This window comes from Gorilla gorilla, chromosome 23 (assembly GCF_029281585.2).
Source record: "Gorilla gorilla gorilla isolate KB3781 chromosome 23, NHGRI_mGorGor1-v2.1_pri, whole genome shotgun sequence".
Lineage (NCBI taxonomy): Eukaryota > Metazoa > Chordata > Mammalia > Primates > Hominidae > Gorilla > Gorilla gorilla.
This window is the reverse complement of record NC_086018.1, coordinates 9,702,036-9,724,694: the sequence shown is the minus strand read 5'-3', so window position 1 is coordinate 9,724,694 and position 22,659 is coordinate 9,702,036. Positions and strand designations below refer to the sequence as shown.

The window sequence follows — 22,659 nt, the reverse complement described above, 5'->3', positions numbered from 1 at the left end:
TTCAATAAATGTCGCCTAAGGGATTTTTCAATCCAAATAGCAATTTTAATTTTTCTGGAATTTAAAGGTGCTTTAAATTTCCATTTAATAGGGTGAGAATGCTGTATTATTACGAGTGATAAAAGTTACAGGACATAGAGGTTATTCTGTTTTAGAGTCCACATCCTGATTATATTTTATATCCTCTTCTTGATTTCTTACAACTAGATACATACTCATTTGCTCAGCTGGAAAAAATTCTTAACATTATTTACTGACTTTAGGTATGAACTCTACCAGCTAGTTAATAGAAAATATGTAATTAAACATTGCCTTTATCAAGCAATGTAAAAAAAGCGTAAGAGTAACTTTGCAACATAGGACTTGAATGAGCAGCTGGTGATTATCAAAATCTGGCACTGAATTGATTTATACTTGTACACTCACAGCTAAACGTCTCTACCTGTTTTTCTATGTTGTAAATCTAGGACATCACTTATCTACATAGGAAGAGTAATAAATATTAATAATGTGCTATGATAAACATCCTGCACTCTTCCAAATCCTACAATAAAACTGCTTCAATTTCACTTGTTTAGCTTTTATACTTAGTTTTTTAGTTGATCTATGCTTATTTTAAGGAACTTGAACTACTCTAACAGAATCCACATAATTTTTATATTAGTCACACTGCTTCTTTCTGACTCTGGTTCTAATAGTTAAAAAAAGATAATGATAAATTTATGAAGTAGATACAGACAAACCTGAATTTCTTAAAATATATACTTAGAATCGGTTATAATTTTTAGATATTCTTTCTTGACAGTCTTTTCCCAAACTCATGATGTCCTCTCTAGGTAATATTGCCACACTCATAAATCAGAAATAATGACAAAAATGTGAAAACTACAGTAATTTAAGAGAATATAGGTTTTCTACATGCCATTTCTATTGGCTACTGAAAATAGTGAAAATAAGTAAATAAATAGCTACCTGTCCAGAAGCATCTCATGCAAAAATCCATCTTTCTGGGCCTTTTTTAAAGAATTTTACTCTCTTCTTTACTTATTTTAAGTTTGTGGTCTTGGAAGCTCTGAAATTTCTTTCTGCAAAGAAAATGTCTTCATTGAAAAATACCTCAAACTCTGATTATACATATTTACTATTAAATTTGTAAATACTGTTAATTTCTTTTTCACTTATTAAAAAGGTCTAATTGTAGGCCAGGCACAGTGGCTCATGCCAGCAATCCCAGCACTTTGGGAGGCCAAGGCAGGCAGATCACTCGAGGTCAGGAGTTCAAGAACAGCCTGGCCAACAAGGTGAAACCCCATCTCTACTAAAAATACAAAAATTAGTCGAGTGCAGTGGTGCGCGCCTGTAGTCCCAGCTACTCGGGAGGCTGAGGCAGGAGAATCACATGAACCTGGGAGGCGGAGGATGCGATGAGCCAAGATCACGGCACTGCACTCCAGTCTGTGGGACAGAGTGAGACTCTGTCTTGGGGGAGAAAAAAAAAAAGTCTAATTGTATTTTTTTAATAAGCTGGAGATTTTGAACAACAAAGATGACCTTCATAACCTCTCAAGAGGAGGACCACTCATTGACTGGGTAGCAGAAGGCCCCACTTCTATTAAGGTATTAAGGCATGCTGGCTGGAGTCCCCTGTGTCCTGGCCATAGCATAGCCTTTGACTGGCATCAGGCCCATTCTATGAATGAATAGAGAGATTGACTAACCCAAGTGACTACCTTTGGGAGCTGGTAGGATGATTAGGAAAACTGAACCCTCAAGAAGAGAAAAGCATTTAGCTCAGTGCTCTGTCCTAGAGGCTACATTGTGTTGCCTCTTCTTGTCCATCAGTTTTCATTTTTTCAGACAGGGTCTTGCTCTGTCACCCAGTCTGGAATGCAGTGGTGATCAGAGCTCACTGCAGCCTTGAACTCCTGGGCTCAATCCTCCTGTCTCAGCCTTCCGTGTAGCTGGGCCTACAGGCATGCATCACCATCCCCAGCTAATTAGGTAATTTATTTTGAAAGCACTTTGAGAAGCACTTCACTGTCAAATCTGTAGGTCTAAAAGGAAAAGCATACATACACATAATTGATTTCACATTGTTTTACATTTCCTTTGTCTTCTTCTGGAATGTCATCTTTTATCTTGGTTTCTCTTTCAGCACAGGATCTAATCTAGACATTGGAAAAGGTAATCCAATGGGTTATATGTTTATCTTCCACCTTCCCCACTTTACGCATCACATAAGAACATTTGAGATGATTTCTTATGCAGAAGAAAAAGTTAACTGAGCAACTATATTCAGAAAAAGACAGGTTCTGGCTATGTGTTTTTACTTCATATATATAATCTATATGAGTAAGTGCTATCACATGCTTTCTCCACAGCCCTTGTGTCAGAAACACTACAGACAAAATTATTTCAGAAACATTTTACATATCAGATCCTGCTAGGCAATAAAGAAATCATTAATTTAATTTTGTCCTCCAAGTGAATACACTGGGATCAAATTATCCCTAGTAGACAAGTGTTCATTTGATCAGATTAAAAGCTTAATAGCTATTTTACATTGCACAGACTATTACCAAAGTATTAAAACTTTTAACATTACACAACTTGTTTTTAATTAATTGGAACCCACCTCTTTTACTAGCTTCTTATATTCTTCTAAGTTTGGATAGATGTTTACTATCACAAGTCACAAGTTAATTAATCTGCATTCAACAATTAGCATCGCCCACAGAACAGGCAATTGGCAATGGTAAGGACTTATGTCTCCTAAGGGATCTCTGTGGCCAGAGTCCAGTTCCAGGGCTGCTTAGAAAGTGATGACAAATAACGTGTTTGTGCCAATGACATCTTTGTGACAGTTTTGATTAGAGGGGTCCCAGACCTGAAAACATTCCCTGCTAGGGCCTGTAGCACAATGCTACCTTTAGTAAGAGGGGTCTGTGTTCTGGTAGACAAGGCAAGGTCATAAAGGTGAAGGGCTGACAGAGATTAGGACAGGCTGCAATTAAATGGTACAAAAAGAGTCCTAAATAATCACTATTCAGAGCTTCCAAGTACTTGACTAACCAAAAAGACCCAGAAAACTTTGTATTTCATCTGAAAATTGCTTTAAATCATGAAAAACGCAATCTTTGTGTAAGTATCTTTGTATCTTTGTATAAGTGCAAAGCACTGCACATATATTTGCAATTGTTGCCTTCAGTAACACTTTTGTGATGATATCCAGATGAAAAGTAATTTAAACATGATACAATAAAATATAAATAAATAAAATTAAATATAAGTCACAAACCCATCTGCATTTCCCCAATGACCTGTTTCCTGAGAAGCAATGTGCTATGAAATACTGAGAGTGGCCTCTGGAGTCAGCTGGGCCTGGGTACACATCCTGTCTTACCACACCTTGAAATCACTGTGATTTCCATGAACTGACTGACAAAAACCACGAGGATGTAAGGAGGGTCAGAGGCTGTCTTCCTGTCTGTAAGGCTGAGTTCACATCCACCTCACAGGAGCATTATGGAAATTCAAGACTACAACGCAGGTGCCGGATGCATGCAACGAAAAAATATAACATTTCACTTCGCTAACTCTAAGAAAATACCTACATTTTAGATTGAAATTGTTTGAGCTTTAGATTTGAAATTATCTGAAATCAAGACTATTCTAAAAAGAAAATCAAACATATGAACGGAAATCTAACATGTAGCACATACAGGGAATTGATAGATGCTTTTAAATTACATTGGTAGTAGAGAAAAATGTAACATAAATTTTTATGCTCTAATTATAAGAATGAAGGGCATTTTAGAAAAGGCATTTGCCCCCTCTATTAGAGCCTTCCACTCTGGCCCCCACAATGCCTTACAGAGCAAATCTGGGTCAGACTGGATGCAACTTGTGATTCCCAACAGAGACAAACAAAGTAAGGTTCTAGATGCTAAATACTGGGATGGAGTGCCAAGACACAGAAAAGCCATGTGTCAAGAAGGCGGGAGTTATTCTTTAGACACATCCTGGTATATGTTTATCATTAAAGATCAGTGCCTTTGCTCAGTACTGCAATGGAATGCCAAGACACAGAAAAGCCATGTGTCAAGAAGTGGGGAGTTATTCTTTAGACACATCCTGGTATATGTATATCATTAAAGATCAGTGGCTTTTGTGAGTCTAAAAAATTAATCCTTAAATGTTTTCATCAAGTTCCAGTTAACTACCTGATTTATCTAGGTTATATTAACAGTATTATTTGGAATTTCACCTTGATATGAAGATGTCTGTGTAACTTTTACAATGATGTAAAACAAAGGGTAGGATTAGGGAGGGCACAGGCCACTGGTGCAATGGATAACACATCTGACTATGGATGAGGGAATTTAGCCTGGAATAAGGAACTTTTATTCCAGATTAGTGATGCACACGAATTTTAAAAATAAAATAAAAACCATGTTTTATGTGATTCATGTTTCTCCTAATGCAAAGAAGACAGGTACTATTAATAAAAATATTTTTAAAATGTAAGGGCTAAGGCCCCAGAAGTTCTGCTATGATTTTTTGTTTCATAGAGTGATTGTCATCATAGAAGCTCAAGCATTACATAAATACAAACGCGTATACCCCGACCTGGTAATTCTGCTTCTGGAAATTTATCTTCAGGTCCACCTGCACATCTACAAATTGATGCATATTCAGTGTTATGTACTGCAGCACTGTCTATAAGAGCAAAACACTGGAAACAGCCTAAATTTCCATCTACAGAAGACTAAATAAATTAAGGTACATCCCTAAAATGGAATTTTATGTGGCTGTTAAAAGAGAGAGAGAAAGAAAGAGAGGAAAAGCAAGACAAAGAGAAAACTTTCTACATTCAAACTAATAGTAGAAAACTCTCCAAGATACAATTTTAAGGAAAAAAAATCAAAGTCGAGAAGACTATAGAGGAGGTTGTCTTTAGTGTAAAACAGTTGAAAATTATAAATATATTCATATGTTTATAAAGAAACTTTAGGAGGCTATAAAAAAACAAAACAAAGGGAACGAGGAACAGGAGCTGGGACACAGGTGAGTAAGATGCATGGCAGGCATGTATCTTCATCTTTATATGCTTTTATTTTAAAATGTTGGACCACGTGTACATGTCATCTATTTAAGAAATCAGATTTTGGAATACAAGCAAGAAAACGAAAGCTTAAAAAGAGCATGTGGAAATACCAGAAAAAGATACTAATCCATGGAGATAATGGCAAGGTAGCTCCTAGATGCACTGATTTCTCTAACACATTGTATAAACAAGCCATCAACTATGGGATTTATAATTTAAAATGAGTCTATTTGAAACACCACATTATAAAAAGCTATTAACTAAATCTTTAAAGTGACAGTAAATGATGACTTAACATTTTAAAGAGATACAGTCACATTGCATGTGTGAATGCAGTCATCTGTATAAAATGTCATCATTACCTTGATCATTTCTTCTTCTGCTGCTGTTTTACTTTTTGCTTCTATGTCCCCTGCTTCATTACATCTAATAAAGCAGCTATTTGAGGTCAACAAAGCCATTTTCCCCTAAGTGAAACAAAATAACAAAATAGCCATGAGGATACTTCTTGTGGAAGAAACAATAAGTGTTTAGACTGAATTAATTTTTCCTCCCTGATTTAAAAATCACAGAAAAGAGCTTAGAGAAAAACCTGAAAAATATAATACAAGAACATATAGAAAAGGAAAGCAAGATCACCTTTCATTTTACTATTCAAAGATTACCGCAATAAACATTTGTAATGTATCTTCCTAGTAGGACTAAATTCTAATTAGATGAAGTAGGATTGCTTCCTTTCTAAAAGATCTACTGAAGATAAAACTGATTTAGTTCTGTTTGGAAAATTAACTTTAAAGACAAGAACATAATTATGAATGCATATTTTATTCAAATATTAACATTTTAAATAAAATTTATTTTCTTCACAATTAGAAAACATGAAAAGGTATATACAATGCCTTTGGTGTTTTGAATTTAAGAATCAATGTCTGAAGGACTTTTGTGTGTGAAAATAAATATTCATATACATTTTTAGTTGTTTAATATTTGATGTATTACACTGCTTTCTATTAAACAAAACTTTAAAAACTGATTTTCTTGTGTATCTAAATCTGGGTTACAAATTTGGTTAGCTTAACTCCCGTAACAAATATAACATTTATTTATAACTTGTATTTGGTTGATTCTTTTGGAAAACTTGGAATACCATAACATTTAGACAAAATTTTTATAAATACAATGATTACAAAGTATGTTAACCTTATATCACATCCAGTTAAAAACGTGCTGATAACATGGATTTAATTTCTTAGTCAAGTCCCAAGGGCTGGGTGGTCTCTCATCTGGATGGCTCCTGGTGAGCCCTGGAACATGGCGGTGTGGTCCAAGGCGATTTAAACCTGTGCCACAGATTATTCAGCTGAGTCCTTTTTGAAATAGAGTTTTAAGACCCTCTTTCATTTAAATTTAAATTTTTGAAACTTAGTGTCCTTCCTAAAAATAAAATGAAATGAACTTTCCTAAAGTGTTGTATTATTAGTACTATCTAAGTCATCATCCTGGCCTTATGAAATATTGACATTTTCTACTGGTGAAACATTAGAAACATCTCATCACAACTAGTAGGATCATCTCAAAGGGGTTGCAACATATTAATAGGTAATGAAATCAATGTAGTGTTTCCTGAACGGTATTGGGTGGGCTGGGGGGAAAGGAATACACACAGATACACAGAGGAAGGGGTAAAAGAGAATAAGAAATATCAAGGTGCATAACACATGGATAAGTAAGTATTGTTAAGTACAACTCTTGCTTCAGTTATGCATATGTGTGTGCTGGGCTGCAATGTAAAAATGCATTTCTCAATGGATTGGGTGAAAATAGTTTTCAAGTCACTGACTTAAGATTTTATCCTAGGGGATGAGGAAATTAGTCTAAGTGATTACCTCTTTCTGGTGGGATGTTCGTTTAATCTCTCATCTTAGAAAACACTGCTGAGTTCCTATTTTCAGTTCATTATTGTATACTACCAAAGCTGCTACTCAAAGGCTGAGCTTACCTTCTATTTGCTTGTTCTGCATGGTACCCACTGGTCCTTACTGTTTTTGATATAGTTATCTACTTTTTAAAGACAGTTTAGCACTCACATATTTTTTGTTCAATCTTTACTTCTCACACAGAAAAAGGAAATCATGTATTCTGTATCAACAAAGATTTAACAAAACATCCATATACTACAACTGTCTACTTACTAAAATTAAGGATTAGTATATTCTTTTTTCTTCTTATATTAAAACTATCTTTTCATACACTATTTTAAGCTTATGAACTGAAAGTCTTTTAGAGATAATTTACTTCAATGAACTATTATTATTTATATTTTATACGCAAATTGTCACAACTTGTTCTTAGCTAGCTCCACTGTTCTCTTACAGTCTGTAATGTTTCTGAAAGCATCCTTGATTTCTGCTACAAGGAAGATACTTAGGAACGATTCTGTTTTCCTACTCTGTGACCTAAAATTGACTGGTTCTTCAGTGGAAATGAGATCCATATCTAGGCACTAATGATACACAGAAATAATTGTGGGCAAAAGTACTAAAGCTATTTTTGTTGCACTATATTTTGAGATCTCTTTAAGGCTCTATGCTCTTACTGATTTATTCCAATTTAATGTATTATACTATTGCATCCTACTTTTTCTTTTTAAATATATTATGATTGACTGTTACAGACTTTCTGTTAAACTGACAGGAAGTTTTTATAAACAATAACAACACTTATATTTTGAAAGACTGGTTCCTATTGTTCTCTTGGTTCAACTGCATCTGAACGCCCAACAAGAAGTTCATCTGAATTTACACCAAGATATTTTCCATAGCCAGATTTCAGGGTGATTCTGTACATTAATAAGGTAGATAAAAGTTAAAAACTGAGAGAAAATTAATTATAGGACATCAAAACAGGACATGTGTATGTTTATGGGTGTGTACATATCTAAAATTTCAGACTGGACATATTCCAAGTGTTCAAAAGATGCATGTAGCTGAGTGGTGACTCACGCCTGTAATCTCTGTGCTTTGGGAAGGCAATGGGAGAATTGCTTGAGGCAAGAAGTTCAAGATCAGCCTGGACAACATAGTGAGACCCCCATCTCTATAAAAAATTTAAAAAGTTAGCTGGGCATGGTGGTGTGCACACGTAATACCAGCTACTTGGGAGGCTGATGCAGAAGTGCTTGAGCCCAGAAATTTGGGGTTATAGTGAACTATGTTCACACCACTGCCCTCCAGCCTGGATGACAGAGTGAGACTCTGTGCCTTCAAAAAAAAAAAAAAAATCTACATGTGACTAGTTGTTGCCATATTGGACAGTGGAGTTTTAAATTTAGTTTTATACTTTGCTTTTTTAATATAAACATTGTACCTTATATATTACATAACAAATATTTTCAAAATTCATCATTCTTCAATTATACCTCTTTAGATATAAGCTTCAATAATAAATTACTAAAATTTTATGTCATCAAACTGTTTTCCAGAAAATGCTGCTTCCATTTATATTCTTACCTCAAATTAACAGAGTATGTTTTGTATCATGGATTTTTTTTTAAACATTATGACTCTAAAAAAATACTTGAAAACCTGATATGGAAAAAAACAGTATCCTATTAATTTGCATTTTAGTAGTTAACTAGAATAACAATTGTTTTTCTTTTCCTTTCCTTTTTAGTTTTTAGATTATCTGGTAATGTGCCTTGTCCACTTTTCTATTCAGATCTGATTGTTCGCAATTTTTCTACTGGGGTCTTCAGTGCTATGAATTCTATACAAGATACATATGAAGAGTAAGAACTCACTGCCTATTAAGATTGTTGCAAATATTTTCCTCATTTGTCAGTTAATTTTCTTCATAATCCTTTTTTGTTTATAATTGTAAAGCAGTTTAAAACTATTGAATTTTTTCTTCCTCTTCTTTTATTCTTTGTCTTTCACCCTACTTATCAGACTTCCAAAGAAAGTATAGAAATAATCATCTTAATGTGATTTTTTAAAATTATGATTTCTTTTACCTTACCAAGAATCTCCTTGGATGCCAGAATTGACTTTTACTCCTTTATACGTTAATGATTATATAACAGAAATCATTATCATGTCGATGTAACCAATTACTAAAATATGTAAATTCACTTTCAGTATCTTTTACCCAAAGAATCATTCTATACTTCTGCACAAGGTGACAATAAAAAAGGCTACTTTATAAAATGACTGTAAAAATAGTGAGTAAAAATATTCTTTTGGTCGTTATGACGCTGTAACATTCTCTGCTGGTTTCAACAATATTCCTTTTTTTAGTCTTCCTGTTTGTCTTTAGACTTCCAAACAGTGAGTTTAAATATCATAGCAACAGTGAACCAGGTTTTGTACTATTTGATTTATTTTTTAATCTATCTTACTTGGTGTGTGAAATTATTAACCTTCATTTTTTAACTTACATATCTTTTTTCCAGCCTAGCGTTATATATTGATAGGAAATCCATGAAAAGTAGATCACAAAATCTACTTTTCAAAAAAGCTATTTCGTTTTTTATATCAAAATTACCGTGGGCTTAAGACAGATACTAAAATTTTTAATGAATACAATTAAATTTTTAAAATAACTGGTTACTAATTATATTACAACATAAGCTCACCTGGAATCAGATAATTTGACAGCCGTAAACTGCTCTGGAGGACTAGGGCCCTCATCAACTATTGGAGAAAAAACATTTGAAAATAAATTTGACATTTGCTATAAAGACATTATTTTGCTTTAAAAAATGTGGCTATTTTCTTCTGCAATTAAATGTAAGAATATTCAGATATACTGATGTCACTGTAATACTGTATCTTTGGAATCAAGATCTATTTTACCTTCTTTTAACTACAGTGCTAATTTTATACACTGAGTAAGTCAGGGTGATATAATGCTTATTTAATAACTTTCGAGATAGCTTCTCTTTATGTTTTAAAATACAGTCATAAATAATCACTTATTTAAAAAAGCTAAGTGCTTTCATTTATTCAATGGATGGCCTTGCTGACCAAATGATACTGCTTTTTATCTTCTAATTACTTCATATCTCATTAGGGCTTCCTCTAATGGGCTAAAGAAAATGAGGAAACTTCAAATTGTTAAATGCACTCAGGTTAGTTTTGGTAATAGGTCTGAATAAAAAAGAAATTCAAATATGTTTGACTCAAATAGGTTTTCTTTTTTCTTTCCACTTACTATTTTAATTATTCATATTGTTTCAATTTCCAAAGATACTCTTATGGAACTATATGGAATGTTTTCAAATTCTTATATTAGAAAGAGGGACTTCCCAATGGCTGGTAAATATTAAGGAATTAAAAAATGGAAGAGTCAAATGCAATGGTTCCATTTCTTTGGAAAATGTTTGAGACTAGTTAGAGTTTGGCCTAAGTGAATGAATGTCCTAAAATCTACACTTGTGGCAGGATCTTCCCTTCCAGACACAAACCTTCTTTGTGTGGAGCTCCCACGGTAAAAAGACCATTGTCAAGTGCATGTATATAGGTTCCCTCATCCATTTCAATGGCTATGGTTCCTGAAATTCCACCGAAGTTTGTTACTGTCCACCAGATTTCTAAAAAATAAAATTGATATTTCAACTTTATATTTTAGTTTTGACACAGAGTTCTTTGTTATTATAACTTAGTTTTAAAAACTTTTTATTTTGCAGTCGTAAGAAATACTATGAAGATCTCACATATCCTTCACTTGCTTTGTCTCAATGATGACATCTTGCATAAGTATCATACATTGTTAGAATCAGGAAACTGACATTGATATAATCCATGAAGCTTATTCAGATTTCACCAGTTTTACATGTACTTGTTTGCATGTATGTGCACAGATTCCTGTGACTACCAGCACAGTCAGGATTAGGTTTTTAAAATACACAATAGCAACATACAGCCAGGCATGGGGGTGCATGCCTGTAATCCCAGCTACTTGGGGAGCTGTGAAAGGGGATCACTTGAGCCCAGGAGTTCAAGGTTATAGTGAACTATGATCATGCCACTGCACTCTAGCCTGAGTGACAGAACAAGGTCCTGTCTCAAAAAAAGACCAAAACAAAACAAAAGACAACATGTGAGGGTACAAAGTGATATATGGAGAACGGTCTCTCTCATGATAGACCCCAGCCATCTATTCATGCCTGCTTGCCAGAGGCAATGCCTATCATAATGCTTCTTAAAAATGCCTCTACAGAAAGACTTTCTAGCATAGTAATCTTTTTTTTTTTTTTTGAGATGGAGTCTTGCTCTGTCACCCAGGCTGGAGTGCAGTGACGCGGTGTTGGCTTACTGTGACCTCCGCCTCCTGGGTTCAAACAATTCTCTGCCTCATCTTCCCGAGTAGCTGCAGTTACAAGAGCCTGCCACCATGCCCGAATAATTTTTTTTTGTATTTTTAGTAGAGACGGGGTTTCACCACATTGGCCAGGCTGGTCTTGAACTCCTGACCTCGTGATCCACCCGCCTCTGCCTCCCAAAGTGCTGGGATTACAGATGTGAGCCACTGCACCCGGCCAGTAATCTTAACTACGATTTTAGATTGAAAGCAAAATGAGCAGAATCTATGTCTATGTATACTAATTTCCAATTTGCCAATAGAAATGTTAGACTCTAGCAACAATTATTTTAGCAGTTGTTATAAAAGTTTACATCTTAATGTTAAAAAAATCCTCAAACCTTGTCCTAAATTGTACTTTAACTAGAGTAGAAATGAGTCAATCATTAACTGGATATGACATATTAAGGAATTCTTGTTAATTTTACAAGGTCTGATAATGACACAGTATAATGTATAAAAGTAAAGAACAAAACAGGTGATGAGAGAAAGACATACCACGTTAAGAAATGTACATTTATGTACTTATGGGTAAAATGACGTAATATCTGTGATTTTTACTTAAAATTTTCTTGGAAAAAACGTGTGTGGGGGTGTGTATGTAAATGAAACGAGATTGGCAAAATATTGATAATTAATGCTGGGGCCTGGGCACATGGGGGACTCATTATATTCTTCTATGTATGGATTAGTTTGGATATTTCCATAATAAAAAGGTTTTAAAGATTCAGTTAATTCCACTGCACAAAATTTTCTATTCAACTAAACATTTCATGCTTTTCACAATCAATTTTAAAATACATAAAATTTCAGCTAAAATGAAGTTGGACCCTTATCTAACACCAAACACAAAAAGTAACCTAAAATAGAACAAAGACCTAAATGTGAGAGCTAAAGTTACAAAACTTTTAGAAGAAAATGGGAAAAGCTTCACGCCAATGAATTTGGCAATGATTTCTTATATAGAACATCAAAGGCACAGGTGACAAAAGAAAACACAGACAAATTGGACTTCATCAGAATTAAAAACTTTTGTGCATCAAGAACCACTGTCAACAGAGTAAAAGGCAACCCAGAGAATGGAGAAAATATTTGTAAACTACATACAATATAAGGAATTAATATCCAGGCTATATAGAGAACTCCAAAAAGACAAATACCACAATTCAAAACTGGGCAAAGGATATACATGGACATTGCTCCAAAGATGATATACAAATGGCCAATAAGCACTCGAAAAGATGCTCAACATCACTAGTCACTAGGGAAATATAAATCAAAACCATAATGCAATACCACTTCACACCCATTAGAATGCTATTATCAAAACAAACAAAAAACAGAAACCAAGAAAACCAGAAAAACAAATGTTGGGCAGGATGTGGAGAAACTGAAACCCTGTGCAATGCTGGTGGGAAGGTAAAATGGTGCATGTATTTAAATGCCACTGAAGTGTACACATAAAAATAGAAAAACTGGCAAATTCTCCTTGAAGAGGTCCTTCTTCAAGGAGAACTACAAACCACTGCTCAAGGAAATAAAAGAGGATACACACAAATGGAAGAACATTCCATGCTCATGGGTAGGAAGAATCAATATCGTGAAAATGGACATACTGTCCAAGGTAATTTACAGATTCAATGCCATCACTATCAAGCTGCCAATGACTTTCTTCACAGATTTGGAAAAAACTACTTTAAAGTTCATATGGAACCAAAAAAGAGCCCACATTGCCAAGTCAATCCTGAGCCAAAAGAACAAAGCTGGAGGCATCACACTACCTGACTTCAAACTATACTACAAGGCTACAGTAATGAAAACAGCATGGTACTGGTACCAAAACAGAGATATAGATCAACGGAACAGAACAGAGCCCTCAGAAAAAACGCCACGTATCTACAACTATCTGATCTTTGAAAAACCTGAGAAAAACAAGCAATAGGGAAAGGATTCCCTATTTAATAAATGGTGCTGGGAAAACTGGCTAGCCATATGTAGAAAGCTGAAAATGGATCCCTTCCTTATGCCTTATACAAAAATCAATTCAAGATGGATTAAAGACTTAAACATTAGACCTAAAACCATAAAAACCCTAGAAGAAAACCTAGGCATTACCATTCAGGACATAGGCATGGGCAAGGACTTCATGTCTAAAACACCAAAAGCAATGGCAAGAAAAAGCCAAAATTGACAAATGGGATCTAATGAAACTAAAGAGCTTCTGCAAAGCAAAAGAAACTACCATCAGAGTGAACAGGCAACCTACAAAATGGGAGAAAATGTCCGCAACCTACTCATCTGACAAAGGGCTAATATCCAGAATCTACAGTGAACTCAAACAAATTTACAAGAAAAAAACAAACAACCCCATCAAAAAGTGGGCAAAGGACATGAACAGACACTTCTCAAAAGAAGACATTTATGCAGCCAAAAAACACATGGAAAAATGCTCACCATCACTGGCCATCAGATAAATGCAAACCAAAACCACAATGAGATACCATGTCACACCAGTTAGAATGGCAATCATTAAAAAGTCAGGGAACAGCAGGTGCTGGAGAGGATGTGGAGAAATAGGAAAACTTTTACACTGTTGGTGGGACTGTAAACTAGTTCAACCATTGTGGAAGTCGGTATGGCGATTCCTCAGGGATCTAGAACTGGAAATACCATTTGACCCAGCCATCCCATTACCGGGTATATACCCAAAGGACCATAAATCATGCTGCTATAAAGACACATGCACACGTATGTTTATTGTGGCATTATTCACAATAGCAAAGACTTGGAACCAGCCCAAATGTCCAACAATGATAGACTGGATTAAGAAAATGTGGCACATATACACCATGGAATACTATGCAGCCATAAAAAATGAAGAGTTCATGTCCTTTATAGGGACATGGATGAAGTTGGAAATCATCATTCTTAGTAAACTATCGCAAGAACAAAAAACCAAACACTGCATATTCTCACTCATAGGTGGGAATTGAACAATGAGAACACATGGACACAGGAAGGGGAACATCACAATCTGGGGACGGTTGTGGGGTGGGGGGAAGGGGGAGGGATAGCATTGGGAGATATACCTAATGCTAGATGATGAGTTAGTGGGTGCAGCACACCAGCATGGCACATGTATACATATGTAAGTAACCTGCACATTGTGCACTTGTACCCTAAAACTTAAAGTATAATAATAATAAAGAAAAAAAAAGAAAAACTGGCAAATTCTATATTCTGTATATTTTACCTCCACACACACACAAAAACAATGGAGAAAAGGAAAATTAATCAAAATTAAAATTTCAGCTAAAGACGATTAGAAAGCAATAAAACTAATGACAATTTAGATGATTGAGTTATAGCTACAATTGTTTTCAGTAAAAGAAATAATGCTTTATTCTGAATCATTTTGAACAGTGTTATGATTAGCAAGCCTTTCTTATAAATGTAAGTTAATAATTTTAAATTAGTTTTATTTTGTATGTTCTATGCCACGTTCAAGAAGTACACTTAATATTAAATAAAATCATTTAAATATAATATCTCATTAATGATTTGCAAATGAAGAAGAAATTTCTGGCAGACAAGCTCCTCAAAATTTTCACACTCTGTCCAAGTAGGGAAATGATACAATAACATTACTTATAATATTGTCAACTGAAAAAGAAATTACTTTGAGCAGATGCCAGTATTTTTTCTCAATGGGATTTCAAAGAATAAGAAAGCTAAACACATTATCATCAAGAATTAAATGTGAGCATTCTGCCTACTTTCTGCAAGTGGCCTACATTCAACCTTTGGAGGTATGCTTATATGTTTAGCGACTAAAGTAACATAACATAATACTTAACGGTGCCACTCGGGGGTTTTAGCTGTGAAAAAGCAGTGGGTCCTAAGAACGGTGGCACTGAAGTTGCCTGTCTCTACGTCAGGTGACAGCTCAAGCTGTGTATATGCTGCAGACGCCCAAGCTGAATTTAAGAGAATCCACTCAAAAACATTACCTGCTATTTAGACACATGCTTAAAGTTATTTCCTTTTAAACCTTAGGCAGATGGTGAAATATTCCCGCTGTGTTGTCTCACAATGCATAACAAAGCTTTTCACATATTTTCACATAGTTGAGAATGTTTCCATATGTCTGGAATGCCTGTAATCCAGCACTTTGAGAGGTGGAAGCAGGAGAATCATTTAAGCCCATGAGTTCAAAATCAGCCTAGGCAACAAAAGGAGACCCCCATCTCTACAAAAAAAAAATTAAGAAATTAGCTGGGTATGGTGGTACAAGGCTGTGGTCCCAGCTACTCGGGAGTCCAAGTTGAGAGGACTGCTTGAGCCTACGAGGTCGAGGGTGCACTGAGCCATGATCATGTCACTGCACTCCAGCCTGAGCAACAAAGCAAGAGCCTGTCTCAAAAAAAAAAAAAAAAAAAAAAAAAAAAAACTGGCCCGATGCACCAGTGTCATGGCTGATAAGATACTGCCAGGGCACCCTCATTCTAGCATCAAGGCTGTGTGACAGCTCACCTCACATTCTGACTAACCCAGTGCTTCTGTGCTAAGGACCCCCTTAAATCTCTGCCTTCATTATGTGCTTGGCACAAAGCAATGATATATCTTAGATTTGGAAATGGAATTTTCTTCCCCAATCTTAATGTAGTCTAAGTACCCTTCACAGACCTTTTATTAACCCATAGCTGACTTAGCTTTAGTTACTGGGTAAATCAAATCTGTGTTTTGCAAACTATGATGTTGTAAGTTCAATTGCTTCTGAATCTAGCAGAGCTCAGTGAAAATCCTTGCTTACAGACAGGCTCATTTTTATTAATGTCACACATGGTACTCTCCATGTGAAAGACAGAGTTTCTTTCATCCTATTTACCAATCCCTTCAGATCCTTGTGAGGAACCAACAGAACAGCTTTAAAAAATTAAAAGGTTTTTTTCTTTCCCTTCACAAATAGGCACATGCTTACTTTTATGGCAAGTTTAGAAAATCCACAATGAAAAGAAGGTGGAAGGACAAAGAGAAAAAGATGCAGAAGGACTTCCTCTTCCAGCCAAGATGGACTTGCCCTCCCAACATGACCAAAGAGAAAACTGAAACTGGATAGAATATTTGAGAAAACTGTTTTCGGGGATTGGAACACAGGCAGAACAGGACTGTGATATTTGAGAACAGGAAAACACTGGAGGCAAATCTCTCACACACTTCTGTTTTCTGCCCAATGGCAGTTTCTTGACCACACAGAGAGAGGTAGAGACCTCCAAAAATGAGGCAATGTCACTGTCACTAAGCTGAGAGTCTTGCGGTGCTAACATGTTTGGAGTTTATAGAATAAGGTACTGGAGAAGAGGGAACTACATACAGGTGAGGCCTCGGAAGAGTATGCAAAAGTTCTCTGCAGGTCTGGGGCCAAGGGCTGGGGGAGTGCATACAGTAGGCAGGCTCCACAAGGCCTCTGCAGAGTGGCTGGCACTTCTGAGGGCTGACTGGAGATGCCAGAGATCACACAAATTTGGGACACAGCAGAGTGGAGAGAATTCACCAAGTATACTTAGAACATGTGTCTGAGGCCCATGAGGATGAACCTTTCCTAGAGTAAGAGTCACTGTCTAAGTCTACAGGCAAAAACCTAATAAATAACCACGAACTAACAAAGGCCCAGGCTTGACAGAAGAAAAAGGGTGGTCAAATAATTTAACTAGGCATCAAGACATTTAACAGAAATAAAGGTTAAAATGTTATGAAAATGAAAGACTGAATTTATAAGGAAGACTTAACAATCCTAAATGCGTACACATGACAGCTTCAAAATAGTTTAAGCAAAAACTGCTCAAGTAGACAGATCTAGAATTACAGCTGGAGATTCTAACATAACTCTCATTACATTGTAGGATGAATAAAAAATCAGTAAGGACACAGATGTGCATAGTCACAAGCTCCACCAGTTGATCTAACTGACATCTAAAAAACACTGAACTGCCGGGCGCCATGGCTCACGCCCGTAATCCCAGCACTTTGGAAGGCTGAGGTGGGTGGGTCGCCTGAGGTCAGGAGTTTGAGACCAGCTTGGCCAACGTGGTGAAACCCCGCCTCTATTAAAAATATTTAAAAAATTAGCCAGGCGTGGTGGCAGGTGCCTGTAATTTCAGCTCCTCCGGAGGCTGAGGCAGGAGAATCACTTGAACCTGGGAGGCGGAGGCTGCAGTGAGCCGAGATTCTGCCACTGCACTCCAGCCTGCTGGGCAACAGAGGGAGACTTCATCTCCAAAAAAATAAAATAAAATAACCCTGAACCAACATCTGCAGAATACACATTCTTTTCAAGTGTACGTGGAAATTCACTAAGAAAGTATGTTCTCCAACTATACTAAAAATGAATTCGAAATCAGCAACAATAACATACCTATAATATCTCTATGTAGTAGAAATTAAAAACGATACACTTTTAAATAACTCAAGTGTCCATGAAAAGAAAAATCACAAGGAAAACTAGATAATATTTTGAATGGAATGAAAATGGAAACAAAATATGTTGACTATAACTAAAACTAAGGTGGAATGAAGAGATCTAACTATCTTCTTAAGAAGCAATAAAACAAGAGCAAAGTAAACTGAAAATAAGTTAAAGGGAGGAAAAAAAGACTGAAAATAAATGAAATAAAGAGAAAATAAGTAATACTGAAAAAGGCTTGTCAAATCCTGAGGACTGCATGTGGCCCAGGCCAGCTTTGAATGCAGCCCAACACAAATTCATAAACTTTCTTGAAACATTATGAGATTTTTTTGCTTTCTTTCTTTTTTTTTTTTTTTTTTGGCTCATCAGCTTATCGTTAGTGTATTCTATGTGTGGCCCAAGACAATTCTTCTCCTTCGATTGTGATCCAGGGAAGTTAAAAGATTGAATACCCCTGTACTAAAAGATCATTAATGATCTAAAATAAATGATCTTATAAAGAATTTATAAACCTCCAGCTAGACTGACTGATCCAGGAAAAAATAGAAAAAACACAAATTACCAATATGAAGAGATTGCAATACAGATTAGATTCTACAGACATTAAAAGGATATTAAAGGAATATTCTGAACAATTTTATGCCAATAAATCCAACAACTTGGATGAAATGAAATTTTCCTAAAAGACACAAGTTACCAAAACTGACAACAGAAAAATCTGAAAATATCTCTTAAAAAATCTTAATTCTCCCACAAAAAATTAAAACCAAACCAAACAAAACCCTCTAGGTTCAGATGACTTCACTGGTAAATCCTATCAAACATGTAAAGAAGAAATCATACCGATCTTACACAGCTATTTCCAAAAACAGGGAAGGAGACAGCACTTCCCATCTAATTTTATGACACCCAGTATCGCCTTGACACCAAAATCAAATAAAGCCATTACAAGAAAAGGATACAAAAGTTCAATATCTCCCATCAACACCAATATACAAATCTTAAGAAACAAAACAAAACAAAACAAAAAAAACCTAGAAATCAAATCTAGCAATATCCCAAAAGGCAATGCACCACAACCAAGTGGGGTTTATCTCAGGGATGTAAAGTTAGTTTAAAAGTTGAAAATGAAACCAATGTAATTCATTGGCAGAATGAAGAAAGTTATATAATCATCTCAACAGACACAGAAAGAGGCATTTGACAGCATTAAACATTGTTATGATAAAAAACTCCCAAGAAACAAAGTTTAAAAGGAATGTCCTCATTTTGATAAAGGTTTTCTCTGTATATCCTACAGACACCATACCATATGGTGGACTACTGAAAGCTTTCTGCCTAAGCTTGGAAACAATGCAATTATGCCCATTCTCGTGACTTATGTTCAACACTATGGAAGTCCTGGGCAGTATAATAAACCAATAAAAAGCAAGACAAGACATAAGGATTAGAAAGAAAGAAGTAAAATGAACAGGAAACATAATTGCAAATTTCTTAGTATTCTATATAAACAAACCACTAGAAGTAATAAGTGAAACAGACTTATGAGACTACAAAGTCACTATACAAAAATCAATTGTATATCTACATACTGACAGCAGACAACTGGAAAATCAAATTCAAAAGTTCTACTGACAGTAGTGTAAAATTATAAACTACTTAAGAATAAATTTTTAAACAGGCATGCAAGACTGCTACATTGAAAATTATGAAATATTGAGGCCCAATATTAAGATGTTGATTCTCCCACAAATGATCTGGACTCAATACAATTCTCTGAGAAAATCCAACAGGCTTCACTGTAGAAATTAATAAACTAATAGTAAGTACAAAGTTGGAGGACACACACTACCTGATCTCAAGACTTCATGAAATTATAGCAATCAAGAGAAATATACCAAAAGAAAAGCAGACAATCGATAGAACAGGGTCCAGAAATAGACCAATACATAGAAAGATAATTGATTTTTTATGAAGATACCAAACTGGATTAATGGAAAAAGGAAACACCAGTGGTGCTGGCACAAATGGCTATCAAGATGTTAAAAAAAAAAAGTATATTTTGAAACCAAACTCACACCATGCCATAAATTAATTTGAGATTAATGACAGATGTAATGTAAAAACTAAAACTATGATGCCTCTAAAAGACGACGTAGAATATTTTCCTGACTTTGGGTTAAGCAAAGATCTCTTAGATCAAAGAGATAAGGTAGTAACTATAAAAGAAAAAAATAAACTAAGCTTTATAAAAATTAAAAGCTTCTGACCATCCTGGCTAACATGGTGAAATCCTGTCACTACTAAAAACACAAAAAATTAGCTGGGCGTGGTGGCGGGTGCCTGTAGTCCCAGCTACTTGGAAGGCTGAGGAAGGAGAATGGCATGAACCTGGGAGGCGGAGCTTGCAGTGAACCGAGATTGTGCCACTGCCCTCCAGCCTGGGCGACAGAGTGAAACTCCATCTCAAAAAAAAAAAAAAAAAAAAAAGCTGTCCATCCAGAAACCACCATTAAGAAACTGAAAAGGAAAAACTCAGACTGGGAGAAAAGACTGACAACACCATCAACTTTTAGCAAGGATGTAACTGGAGAACTAATTCATTCTTGGTGGGAGGGTAAAATGGCACAACCACTTTAGAAAATTTTTGGCAGTTTCTTATATAGTTAAACATTCACCTATCCTTTGACACAGCAATTCCACATCTACATATCTACCCTAGATATATACCCTAATTTTAGAATTGTTGATTTCCCATTTCAAAAGCAATGATTCTTCCAGAACATTAGCTTTACACCATTCCATATTTTATATATTTTTAAGCTACCATAATTTATCAAGATTCAAAACGCAACTTGCCAAGTTTTAAAACAGAAAAAAAAAGTATGGAAACAGCTAAAATGTATACATGTTCAAAGAAAATAACTTGTAAAATATATTTGGTTGAATAACATTTACATTAAGCCTTTAAAATTATGTATCAGAATCTCCGGCTATTAAGCAGTCTAATGGTGCCTACTAAGTCAGAGAGTTGTAATTCTTCTCTCCTGTGCTCTGTTCTGATAATGAAGTAAAGGCATCAGTAGCATCTACTGTGCTAAAGAATAAATGGAATTTACAACTGTAGGTAATATTTAAGCACTTTAAGACAAATATGAATACATCATAAATTTCTAACTAGGAAAATATTTTCAATGAGGTCTCAAGAAATGTTAACTTTTTTTCAGAATAAAGCACTGAAAACTGACTCACCAACATATCAAACTGGGTTTCTTTATCTTCTTATCTTTTTCTCTTCTTATCTTTCCTCTTTTCCTTCTTACTACAGGACATAATTTATATAGATGAGTTTAGGTATATCGATTTGTGTGATAAATAAATATCGTAAGATTGAAACTTGGAAGTCTTTTAAGCTGTTGCATTTATAAATTATTGATTTAGGAAGACTTACATTGCTATGCCCTCTTAAATACAGTACTGAGAAGTTGCTTCAGGCTTTGTACGTATCATGTTAAAGTTCAAAGCAGATTGTAGAGCCACACTGCCAGATATTAAATCCTGGTTCTGTCATTTCTTAGCTCTGTGATTTTTGGAAAAGGTACTGAATCTCTCTGTGAGTCAGTTTCTCCACTTAAAAAATTAGGATAATAACTTAACTCTTAAGGCTATTGTGAGGATTAAGAGGTAATATGTATCTTCACGCATTGCTGGTGGAAATGTAAAATGGTGCAGCATCTACAGAAAACAGTTTGGGGTTCCTCAAAAAGTTAAAGAGTTACCATATGACCCAGCAATTTTACTCCTAAGTATGTATACCCAAGGGAAATGAAAACATACACCCACAAAAATACTTACATAAGAATATTCACACTAGCATTAGTCACAATAGTCAAAAAGGAGAAACAACCTAAATGTTCATCAACTGATGAATGGATGAACAAAATGCTACATCCAAACAATGGAATACTACGCAGTCATAAAAAGGAACAAGTGCTACAACAATGATGGACCTCAAGAATGTTATAAGTGAAAGAAGCCAGATACAAAAGGCCACATGTTGCATGATTTCTTAGGAAATATTCAGAATAGGCAATTTCACATAGATAGCAGACTAGTGGTTGCCAAGGACTAGGAGAGGGGGAGGATGGGATGTGATTGCTTTAGTGGGTAGGAAGAGATTCTTCTGAGATGATGAAAATGCTGAGCAACTAGACAGTAGTGAAACTCTTGAATATATACTAAAAACCACTGACTGTACAAAAGGGTGAATTTTATAATTAAGAATTACATCGCAAAAAAAAAAAAAACCCAAGAGCGATTTGAAAAAAGTTAATGTGCAAAGTGCCTACAACAATTTCTTGGTGCATTGAAAGTGCTATATAAGCATTAATTATGATTATTACGATAATCTTAAGACACTCTTGTCTGCATTTTCATCATAAAGTTTTCAGAAGATAACTCACCACTCCTCACAGGAAATTCACAGGATAAAAATCTCACACTCATTCAGGATATACCTGCCGTTTATTCTGGCATCTTCATGAGGCCAGACTCCTCAAGAGGGTTCTCAGGGCAGTGGCTTCAGCTCACTCCTTGATACTTTCTTTCCATCTCGCCTAAAAATATCAAAACCCTTGTTTATCACGAAGACCAGGAGGAAATGCTCAATATTTGTATGTACAGTCAACCTCAGGCAAATATGCCAGTTAAAAAAGAAGCGGGGATA

At 35.3% G+C, this 22,659-nt stretch overlaps 1 pseudogene; it reads right to left on the bottom strand.

The window, feature by feature from the left end:
* Positions 1-852: 852 nt before the first annotated feature.
* On the bottom strand, positions 853-22,439 carry LOC129529650 (protein FRG1-like; annotated as a pseudogene).
* Between the last annotated feature and the right edge of the window lie 220 nt (positions 22,440-22,659).